Source organism: Bison bison, unplaced genomic scaffold (assembly GCF_000754665.1).
Source record: "Bison bison bison isolate TAMUID 2011002044 unplaced genomic scaffold, Bison_UMD1.0 scf7180017864080, whole genome shotgun sequence".
NCBI lineage: Eukaryota > Metazoa > Chordata > Mammalia > Artiodactyla > Bovidae > Bison > Bison bison.
The window spans coordinates 3,666,636-3,675,397 of NW_011494652.1; the positions used below are offsets into that span (position 1 = coordinate 3,666,636).

The 8,762-nt window shown below is 43.9% G+C and overlaps 1 protein-coding gene across 7 annotated transcripts in view; it reads right to left on the reverse strand.

The window, feature by feature from the left end:
* The window catches only part of PPP6R3 (protein phosphatase 6, regulatory subunit 3), a 125,659-nt gene that overhangs the window by 94,746 nt on the left and 22,151 nt on the right, over positions 1-8,762 (reverse strand). The window contains exon 3 of one of the 7 annotated variants that reach the window (XM_010837659.1): positions 8,743-8,762. The exons of 5 other annotated variants lie outside the window; for them this stretch is intronic. The gene's annotated coding sequence lies outside the window, so the exon portion shown is untranslated. Of the gene's footprint in view, positions 1-3,923; positions 6,762-8,742 lie in introns of those variants that run through there. One more of the 7 variants, XM_010837660.1, reaches the window with a different exon arrangement.

Consider the following 8,762-nt stretch of genomic DNA (forward strand, 5'->3'; position numbering starts at 1 on the left):
TGTCCCCTTCTCCCCCTGCCCCCAATCCCTCCCAGCATCACAGTCTTTTCCAGTGAGTCAACTCTTCACATGAAGTGGCCAAAGTACTGGAGTTTCAGCTTTAGCATCATTCCTTCCAAAGAAATCCCACGGCTGATCTCCTTCAGAATGGACTGGTTGGATGTCCTTGCAGTCCAAGGGACTCTCAAGAGTCTTCTCCAACACCACAGTTCAGAAGCATCAATTCTTCGGTGCTCAGCCTTCTTCACAGTCCAACTCTCACATCCATACATGACCACAGGAAAAACCATAGCCTTGACTAGACGGACCTTTGTTGGCAAAGTAATGTCTCTGCTTTTGAATATGCTATCTAGGTTGGTCATAACTTTCCTTCCAAGGAGTAAGTGTCTTTTAATTTCATGGCTGCAGTCACCATCTGCAGTGATTTTGGAGCCCAAAAAGATAAAGTCTGACACTGTTTCCACTGTTTCCCCATCTATTTCCCATGAAGTGATGGGACCGGATGCCATGATCTTCGTTTTCTGAATGTTGAGCTTTAAGCCAACTTTTTCACTCTCCATTTTCACTTTCATCAAGAGGCTTTTTAGTTCCTCTTCACTCTCTGCCATAAGGGTAGTGTCATCTGCGTATCTGAGGTTATTGATATTTCTCCCGGCAATCTTGATTCCAGCTTGTGCTTCTTCCAGTCCAGCGTTTCTCATGATGTACTCTGCATATAAGTTAAATAAGCAGGGTGACAATATACAGCCTTGACGTACTCTTCCTATTTGGAACCAGTCTGTTGTTCCATGTCCAGTTCTAACTGTTGCTTCCTTTTTTTTTTTTTAAAGAAATATTTAATTACTTTTATTTTATTTTTTAAACTTTACATAATTGTAAATCACAGAAGAAATCAAAAAAGAAAAAAAAAAAAAAAGAAATCAAAATTTGCATAGAAACGAATGAAAATGAAAACAACAACCCAAAACCTGTGGGACACAGTAAAAGCAGTCCTAAGGGGAAAGTTCATAGCAATACAGGCACACCTCAAGAAACAAGAAAAAAGTCAAATAAATAACCTAACTCTACACCTAAAGCAACTAGAAAAGGAAGAAATGAAGAACCCCAGGGTTAGTAGAAGGAAAGAAATCTTAAAAATTAGAGCAGAAATAAATGCAAAAGAAACAAAAGAGACCATAGCAAAAATCAACAAAGCCAAAAGCTGGTTCTTTGAAAGGATAAATAAAATTGACAAACCATTAGCCAGACTCATCAAGAAACAAAGGGAGAAAAATCAAATCAATAAAATTAGAAACGAAAATGGAGAGATCACAACAGACAACACAGAAATACAAAGGATCATAAGAGACTACTAACTGTTGCTTCCTGACCTCCATACAGATTTCTCAAGAGGCAGGTCAGGTGGTCTGTTTCGGAATTTTCCATCTCTTTCAGAATTTTCCACAGTTTATTGTGATCCACAGAGTCAAAGGCTTTGGCATAGTCAATAAAGCAGAAATAGATGTTTTTCTGGAACTCTCTTGCTTTTTCCATGATCCAGTGGATGTTGGCAATTTGATCTCTGGTTCCTCTGCCTTTTCTAAAACCAGCTTGAATATCTGGAAGTTCACGGTTCATGTATTGCTGAAGCCTGGCTTGGAGAATTTTGAGCGTTACTTTACTAGCGTGTGAGATGAGTGCAATTGTGCGGTAGTTTGAGCATTCTTTGGCATTGCCCTTCTTTGGGATTGGAATGAAAATTGACCTTTTCCAGTCCTATGGCCACTGCTGAGTTTTCCAAATTTGCTGGCATATTGAGTGCAGCACTTTCACAGTATCATCTTTCAGGATTAGAAATAGCTCCACTGGAATTGCATCATCTCCACTAGCTTTGTTCGTAGTGATGCCTTCTAAGGCCCACTTGACTTCACATTCCAGGATGTCTGGCTCTAGGCGAGTGATCACACCATCGTGATTATCTGGGTCGTGAAGATCTTTTTTGTACAGTTCTGTGTATTCTTGCCACCTCTTCTTAATATCTTCTGCTTCTGTTAGGTCCATACCATTTCTGTCCTTTATCGAGCCCATCTTTGCATGAAACATTCCGTTGGTATTTCTAATTTTCTTGAAGAGATCAAAAGTACTGGAGTGGGGTGCCACTGCCTTCTCCGGAAGAGATCTCTAGTCTTTCCCATTCTGTTGTAAAATGCCAGAGTTTCCAGAAGTGGAACTGCTGGATTAAACAAGGCCCATTTCCGGTTAGGTACACAAAGTCCAAGGGCTCTCCCCGGCGGCCATGGCTACTCCCACCAGCCCCCGCCTGGCCCCTCACACCCGTGCCCAGCATCCTCTTCTCTTGGGAGCGCTGTTTTTGTCTAAGAGCCATTTATACTTCACTTTTCTCCTACTGTCTGTTCATATCCTTTGTTGTTTTTCTACTGGGCCTGTCTTCTCAGTGATTTGTAGTGGTTCTTTAAACGTAACAGAAGAGGAGCCCTTTGTCACAGAGCACCCCTCTCCACCTCAGTCCACTCTGGTGTCTGTCTGTGCCACTCCACTGAAACTGCCTCTTCAAGCTGCCAGCGCCTCCCGATGGGGCTACTCGAAGCAGATCTCTTCTGTCCCAGTCTCAGCTTTGCTCTCAGAGCAGTCAGAACTCTTCACTGCTGGACCCTCCCTACTGACACAGTCTCTCCTCGGCCTCTTTGAGAGCACAGCCTCCTTGTTTTCTCACTGGCCACCTCTCAGTGTCCTCTAAGGCAGAGGTTCCCACCGGGTTCAGACGGGACACGACCTAGGTACACTCTCCCGGCTTGACGACAGTGCTCAGGGTGTCAGTTTCCACTTGTTCTATTCACACTATCGCTGCAGCAACTCAAACAAGACTTGGGGAAAATCTTTTTCGAAGGGCTTTGTTGAATAAATGAAGCCATTTCCTCAGGTTTTTAAATATACCTCTATAAACACAGATGAGATTCAAATTTATAAAACTGGTTAAGGCCATCTCTGCACCTCAAACACAGGCACCCGTTTGCCCTTGGATGTCTTGTAAGCATATTAAATTTAATCTCTCCTAAACAGGCTTTTGCTCTCTATCACACACCAATCACCTAACAAACCCTTTCTCACCACGTCCGCCCCTCCCAGAAAAGGCACACCCAGCTGGGGTAGACTCCTCTTTCCCTCAACATCCAGTTCACCAAAACTGTGTCAACTCCATCTTCCTCGCACCTCCCCTTCTCCAGCTTCTCTGGCCACCACCCAGAGGACAGAAATAGCTTCCTAACTTATCCCCCTGCGGCTCCTCTGCCCCTTTAAGCCACCGTTTACCTCAGTTCCTAGTCTGTGTCCCCTGCCCCTCTGTGTGAGCAGTGAAGACACTGATGATAATCTGCCCTACAGGGCCACTGCGGCAGCCGTGCCAGGCTTTGGAGCACATGAAACATGGCTAGTTCAAACGCAGAAGTGTTCAAGTATAAAATACAGCTGACTTCAAAGACTGAGTACAAAAAGAAGTGAAAATACCTCATTAATAATTTTGTATGACATGCTGAAATGATATTATTTTGTATTACTGGGTTAAAATACATTAAAATTAACTTTACCTGTTGCCGTTTCATGAGGCCATTAGAAAACTTATGACTACATATGCTGCTTGCTCTGTATCTCTGAGACACTGTCCTGATTCACTGAGGGCACCAGCATGCCATCATTTTAATCACGTGTGACCAAAGTCTAGAAAGCACAGGCCTGGCACTGGGTGGGCACCCAGATATTTGCTGGAGGCGTTATGGCCAACAATCACTATCCTTTATGCACACTCATTTAAAGACGAAAGATGGAAAATTTTACCTCTTACCAGAAGTTGAACCACACTTTGAAGTACAATTTTTATTAGGAAAACAACTTTACTTTTTTTGTTGTTTAATTCAACGAATACTTACTGAGACCTGCTCTTCAGAGCCCACCAGAGTCATGTGTCACAACTCCCAGCTGGTGCTGTCATGGGCTCACTGCTGCCCTTTTAGGAAGGAAAACCCATAACATGGGATCAGAGAAAGGCCTTCCTTGCTTCTCATATTTTGCGTTTTTACAATAAAACATCATTTGAATTTATACAAATACATAATTAAAAGAACACATATAAAGTGTTTTACCTACCTAGCTCCTTCTAATCAATTTCAGAACTGTTAAGAAAACAACTTTACACACACATGAATTTTAAGAAATACTGTCTACTTCTCTAACAATCATTCTAATTATATCATTAATTTTTAAAATTTTCCATTGTTAAATTTTCTATCAGAAGGGAAAGATATAAACTGGGAAAGACTGGAAAATCAAGATGGCCTAAAAAGACTTTGAGTCATCAACCCTTAAAACATTAGTCATCACAACTCAAAAGATCATTGTGAGAGCAGGAAAGCTAGTGGACAGGACAAGGAGGAAAAGAAACAAGTAGGTGGTTATTAACATGGAAAGTCTAATAAATAACAGGTGGGTAGTGATCATCTTAAAATGTACAGTAAGTCCCCCACATACAAATGAGTTCTGTTCCAAGAACACGTCTGTAAGCCCAATTTGTTTATAAGCCCAACAGAGTCAGCCCAGATACCCAACTAACACAAGCAGCTATGCAGTGCTGTACTGTAACAGTGCAAAACTCTTGTCACACAAACAATACATAAAAAGCAAACAAACACAAAAAATAAAGAACATCTCTAACCTCGCAGTACAGTATCTTCAAGCGTCCAGTAGTACAGTACAACAGCTGGCACTGAATGAATGGGCAAGAAGAGCTACTGCCTGGAGGAGGGAGGGGGGTGGGGGACAGCAGAGCCGCAGGGTCGTCCGCATCAGGAGACAGAGGGTGAGCTGCGGGGTCACTCCTGCCTGATGCGCATGGCATCTGATGGCACAGGTGCTGGTTCCCTACTGAATTCAGTTCTATCTACCGTCCTGAAGAAACTACTCAGTGATGTCTGGGTAGTGGTCCCTTTCCTCGTCACAGGTGACACGGCAGCACTGGACTGCATCTGAGCGGCGGCTGCAACTCTTGGGGACCATTCTATGTTCAGGGCCTATGACTCAAAAGCTCACCGCACCTCCTCAAACAAAGAAAATCTCCTTGCCATTTCCTGTGTCATAAATCTCTTCTGAGCAGCACTGGCTACACCACCGCTGCTCTGCCGCCCGCTTCCGGACATCCTGGGCTTGAAACAGTGCACCGCTGTACTCTACGCAGTACTGTAAGGCACTCACAGCACAGCCGCTGGTGGAGACACGCACGGGACACTGCACCAGACACGGGCAGACAAGCGTTCGAACCTTTCGCAGTTCACAGATGAAAGCTTGCACACAGGGACTTAGCGTATTTAAACGTCCAATCACTATGCTGCACGCCTGAAAGTAACACAGTGCTGTATCCCAATAACCAGTGAAAAAACAAAGAAAACAAAAGCCCTGGAGGGGAGGATTTGGACCCCCCACAAAGATGTGTCAGACCACCTTACGTTATGCCCGTGGCATCTGAACTACCAGAGAGGGTGGCACCCTCAGAGGGGAAGGCTTCCTCCAGTCAGCATGAGGTCTCCTTCGGAGAACACGCATTCTTGACGGCCTCACACACACACAGCACATTTCAAGACACAGTATGGGACTATACTCTGAATGAATTTCTATGTGAGTCAGGCTGGAAGCCCTTTAAAAATTTCAATTTGGGTCCACAGTAAACCTCCAGCGATCAATCACAACCAAAAGAAGAAACGCCAATGAAACTACAGTCCAGTTTACCGCCCAAACACAGAAACTTACAACCACCTGCTTACAAGACAGAGAACTCTGCGGGGACACAAGACAAAAATCCAGGTCTCCACAAACAGGTGGCAACAGGTGCAGGGGGAAGTGTTTTAATTGTTTTAATTGGATCTCAATTTGAAAATATTAGAAAACTCTACATATAAAAATGACCGTATTTGAGACAGTTGAAAATTTCAACTCTGACTAGGCACTGGATAGTATCAGGCAACTAGTTTGTGGGAGTTTTCAGCGAACCATAAAGGGAAAATTAACTGAATTACATCAGTATTAACTCCTCTGCCTCGAAAGACACAATGACAACCCAGAGAGTAGGCAGAGATATTCACCATATTTATATCTCCTGAAAAATTCATATCCAGAATAAAACAAATCCTACCAAGCGTAGCGTGTGAAAATTTGTCCACAAACTCTTTGACACTTTTCAGAAAACGGAACTTCACTGTCCAAGGTGGGACAAGGTAAGTGACTCTCTTCTAACAGAGTATGACAAAATTAAATGCCACAAGACTTCTAAGGTCTTGTCATAAAAACCATAGCTTCCACTTGGTGCTATTTCTCTCTCTTTGAGGAGGAAGTCAGTCACCATGTCCTGAGGACAGAACACTGAGGCATCAGGACAAAGGCCTGCATGAAAAGGAGCTGTGGCCTCCCCACCGCAGCCAGGACTAACTTGCTGGGCATGAAAATGAGCCACCTTGGGAAGGATCCTCCTTGGAAGGCTGATGACATCCAAGCCAAACAGCCCAGCCAAGCCACTTCCAAGTTCCTAAATCACAGAAACTATGAGATAATAAATGTTTACCGTTGTCATAAGCCGCTAGGTTTAGGGGTAACTGTTATGAATCAACAGAGAGCTAACAAGATAAAACCGATAATGCAACAAAAAAAGAGGAGACGTAAATATCACTCTTCATTGAAAGGGGAAAAAAAAAAAAAAGGCTTCCCGGGTGGCTCAGCTGGTAAAGAACCCACCTACAATGCAGGAGACCCCAGCTCAGCTCCTGGGTCGGGAAGATCCGCTGGAGAAGGGATAAGCTACCCACTCCAGTATTCTTGGGCTTAGCTGATGGCTGAGATGGTAAAGAATCTGCCTGCAATGCAGAGAGACCTGGGTTCGATCCCTGGGTTGGGAAAATCCCCTGAAGGAGGGCAGGGCAACCCATTCCAGTATTCTTGCCTGCAGAATTCCCCATGGAGAGGAGCCTGGCAGGCTACCATCCACGGGGTCCCAAAGCGTCAGACACAACTGAGCAACTAAGCACAGCGCATTCATTACAAAAGGATAACTATGGTACGGCCAGGGCGCGGGGAGGACTGAGTGTGGCATCAGCCAATGCAAACTATCATACGTAAGACAGATAAACAACAGAGTCCTACTGTAGAGCACAGGGAGACATATTCAACATGCTGTGATCAACCATGATGGAAAAGAACAAAGATATTTTGATTTCCCTGGCAGTTCAGTGGTTAAGACTCCACGCTCCCACTGCAGGGGGCAGGGGTTCAATAGTTGTTCGTGGAACTCAGATCCCACATGCTTCACAGTGCAGCCAAAAATAAGTAAATAAATGAAATTAAAAAGGACGTGTGTGTGCATGTGTATAAAACAATCACTTTGTGGTACAGCAAATTAACACATAAATCAACAATACGTGAATAAAACTTTATAAAATAAACTAACTGACCAAAAAAGGCATGAGAATGTACTTGACTTCACTAGCCCAAGTTACAGCTACTGTATGCATCACCACACAGCGAGGAGTGTAGGTAAAATGAAAAGGATGAAAGAGGAGCCACTCGAGCGGATGGAGTCAATGGACTTCGCACACGCTTGGGGGATGTCACCTGGTACCGCGGCTTCAGCAGAGGCAGCCACAGGTTTCCAAAGTGGAACACACGCACACCTCTACGACCAAGCAATGTCACCTCCAGGTATATCCCCAACAATCCCACACACAATGTCAAGAGAAAAGCTCAGACACACGTGAACATACCATAGATTTACGGAAGGAACGAGACTCGGCAGAGCTAGTCAACCTGGCTAAGTATCAGGACCCTGGCTGCCCTCAGCAGACAGTGTGACTGAAAGTGGACAAAGGAGATGCCTGGGACCCAGGTACCAAGGTGGGTTTCAGACTGTGAAAACCCATTTATGGTGTACACTCTTCTGTATTTCTATCACACTTCAATAGAGATTTAAACCAGTACGAGTCCAGGAGAGATGTGGGGACTGAAGGATTAGGCGGGACACCACTGACCTTAGGTTTATGGGGCTGGAGCTGATTACCTGAGGGTTCATTATACTATTCTATGTTTGTGGATGTTAAAATTTTCCCCTAATAAAAAAGGACTTTAAACATACATTAATATAAAATTAGATGGAACTGCTGGTAAAAGTATAAACTAATTTTCTGGCCACAGATATCAAAGGGTTTTAAAATCTATACATTCCTTGACCCAATTACGTTGCTTTGAGTTCATCCTAAGGTGTTCATCCTGAGTTAAAAGTCTTATATATAACAATGTCCAAAGAGTTAATAACGGGGGAAAAAAAGAGAGAAACATCCAAATCCAGAGGTCATAGGACATTGTGGGCACCACCCTAGGACAAACGACCAGGTCACCCACAATACACGGAACCTGAGTAACAGAGGTTTTATCTACCCCAAGGTCCTTTTATCTATCCAATGAAATACAGTCATTAAAAACGGTGTGATCCACATCATTATGTCACAAAAACATGCAAATTATGAAAACAATATGATACCACTACACACCTGTTAGAATGGCCAAAGTCCACAAGGCTGACTCCCCCCCCCACCCCAGTGCTGGGGAAGGTGTGGAGCCACCGGAACTCTCAGTCGTTGCTGATCAAAGTGCAAAATGGTGCAGGCACTGGGAAGACAGTTCAGCAGTTTCATATAAAACTAAAGACATTCTTACCATATAATCCAGCAATCACT